Raw genomic sequence first — 2,638 nt, 5'->3', positions numbered from 1 at the left:
GAGTTTGTCAATCCTTTCGCAATAGAAGGAGAAGAGAACCCATTAAACAATACCACACAAAATCCACCTACAATGCCTAAATTCTCGTCAAACTCTATACCCACCGAGGAGGATTTACCAAATGGTACTCCTACCCCACAACATCTTACCGGAAACTTTATTGCCAAGTCCGCCTTCATCCAACTAGTTGAGAGGAGCCAATTCGGGGGAATGCCTAGTGAGGACCCTCATTCTCATATGGAAACATTTTGTGATTATTGTGAAGCTATCTCTCAAACGGGCGTGACTCAAGACCAAATAAGATGGGTCTTATTTCCTTTTTCGTTAATCGGCACCGCAAAGCAATGGTTGAAGGGCCTTGATAAGGCCACCCTTGGAATAGATTCTTGGAAGAAGCTAGCTCTAGCTTTCTACAAAAATTTCTACCCACCGGAAAAGACTAATATGCTAAGAGCTCAAATTACGGGTTTTAAGCAAAGGGATGAAGAGTCTTTGTATGAAGCTTGGGAGCGGTTCAAAGGTATTTGTCGCTCATGTCCTCACCATGGACTTAGCGAATGGTTTTAAGTGCAACAATTTTGGAATGGTTTATATGAAGATTCAAGGAACATTCTCAATATGGGATCAAATGGAATGTTCACCGAAGTTGATGACAATCAAACATGGAACAAGATTGAGGAAATGGCGGTCCATAATTCGCAATATAGTAGGCCTCGCAAGGCTACTAGAGGAGGAAAGTATGAAGTGGACAACGTTACTCAATTGGGTGCTCAACTTAGTGCTCACATTGACACAATCAACTTGAAGTTTGAACAAGCTATGGCTAGACTTGAGGAAAGCTCAAAATCATCAAAGCATCATGTCAATGCCATGACGGCATCCTCATCAATCCCAAGCGGGATATGTGAGAATTGTGGAACCTTGGGTCATGACTCAAGTGAATGTAGGGGAACAACCGAGCAAGTCAATGCTTTCCAAGCTTACAAAAGTGGCACCCCTTATTCAAATTTTTACAATGAAAACACCAAGTTCCATCCAAATCTCTCATACAAGAGCCAAAATGTCCAAAACCCTCAAACTACATACACTCCACCACCCATGAGAAATCAAAATCAAAGACCCTTTTTCAATCAAAACCAAGGCTACCAAAATCAAAATCCATACAATCACCACAATGACCAAAGTTTTGATGTCCAAAAAGCGGTCATTCAAATGCAAAAAAATCAACAAGAATTTTTCACCCAAATGCAAAAGGATAGCCAAGCAAAGGACACCACCATCAACAACATTCTAGCTCACACCAAGATGTTGGAAACACAATTGACCCAACTAGCATCTTCAAACTCGCAAAGACAAAAGGGGCAACTACCACCTCAAGGTAATCCCCCTAGGCATGAAACGGTTAGTGCCATTCACTTGAGAAGTGGTACAAGATATGAGGCACCGAAGAAGCAAGTTGAGGATGAAGTTGTGAGAGCTAGTGAGAATGAAGTTGTGGTGCAAGGTCCCAAAGAAGGGGAATCATCAAAAGAAGAAAGTTCAAAGAAAAATGAAGACAAAGCCAAAGAAAAGGAGCCCATTGTGATTAGACTTCCTTTTCCAAGTCGTCAAGCCAAGCCCAAATTTGATGATCAACTTGGAAAGTTCATGGAAATTGTGAAGAACTTAGAAGTCTCAATTCCTTTCACGGAATTAATCAATCACGTTCCGGCCTATGCAAAGTACATGAAAGATATCCTCACAAAGAAGAAGTCAATCCGGAAACTTGAGACTATCGCCTTCACCAAGGTGAGTAGTGCAATTCTTCAAGGGAGTTCACCTCCAAAGTTAAAGGATCCGGGAAGCTTCTCAATACCGTGTACCATTGGCGACACAACGATCAACAAAGCCTTATGTGATCTAGGGGCTAGTGTGAGTGTCATGCCGTACTCGGTAAGTAAAAGGTTGGGAATGGGAGAGCTTAAATGTACCAATATCACTCTTCAAATGGCCGATAGATCGACGAAGACACCATTAGGGATATGGGAAGATGTCCCCGTGCGAATTGGGAAGTTTTTCATCCCGGTGGACTTTGTCATTGTTGATATGGAGGAAGATTCCAACATTCCAATCATCTTAGGAAGACCTTTCCTACACACCGCGGGTGCGGTGATTGATGTGAAACATGGAGAGCTCACTCTAGAAGTGGGAGATGAAAGCATAACTTTTAATCTTGACAAGACCATGAGAGCTCCTCGTTTGCATGAGCCATGTTTCATGATTGATCATTATAGCCGGAAAGATGAGAAGAAGAAATCGGAACTCCAATGGAGGAAGAAAGTCGAAGATGCTCCATTCAAAGAGCAAGTGAATTGTGAAAAGGAGAGCTTGCAAAGCTCATCAAAATCAACCAAGGAAGAAGATGATGGCCTCATTGGCCAAGAGAAGAAATTGGGAGAGTTGTCTCCATCCAAGCAAGAGATTTTCAATGATCAACTCAATGAAGTTTGTGGTCTTTGGGACGACGAATTTGAAGGGATCTTTAATCCCTACATTGGGCATGCCATCGATCATGATCAACAACAAGGGCCACGGTCTATTGAGGACCTCTACCACAACAATGAACAAGCGTTTAATTACTTCTTCGAGGTGTTGAGCA

The 2,638-nt window shown here is 42.2% G+C and overlaps 1 non-coding gene across 1 annotated transcript; it reads right to left on the bottom strand.

The window, feature by feature from the left end:
• Window positions 1-444: 444 nt before the first annotated feature.
• Window positions 445-551, bottom strand: LOC141618340 (small nucleolar RNA R71). The gene has a single exon (XR_012531367.1). It is a non-coding gene; the product is annotated as a small nucleolar RNA R71 (small nucleolar RNA).
• Window positions 552-2,638: the final 2,087 nt, after the last annotated feature.

The sequence above is a fragment of the Silene latifolia genome, chromosome 1 (assembly GCF_048544455.1).
Source record: "Silene latifolia isolate original U9 population chromosome 1, ASM4854445v1, whole genome shotgun sequence".
Classification (NCBI taxonomy): domain Eukaryota; kingdom Viridiplantae; phylum Streptophyta; class Magnoliopsida; order Caryophyllales; family Caryophyllaceae; genus Silene; species Silene latifolia.
Note: the sequence above shows the minus strand (reverse complement) of the source record. Positions and strands in the feature narration are given on the sequence as shown.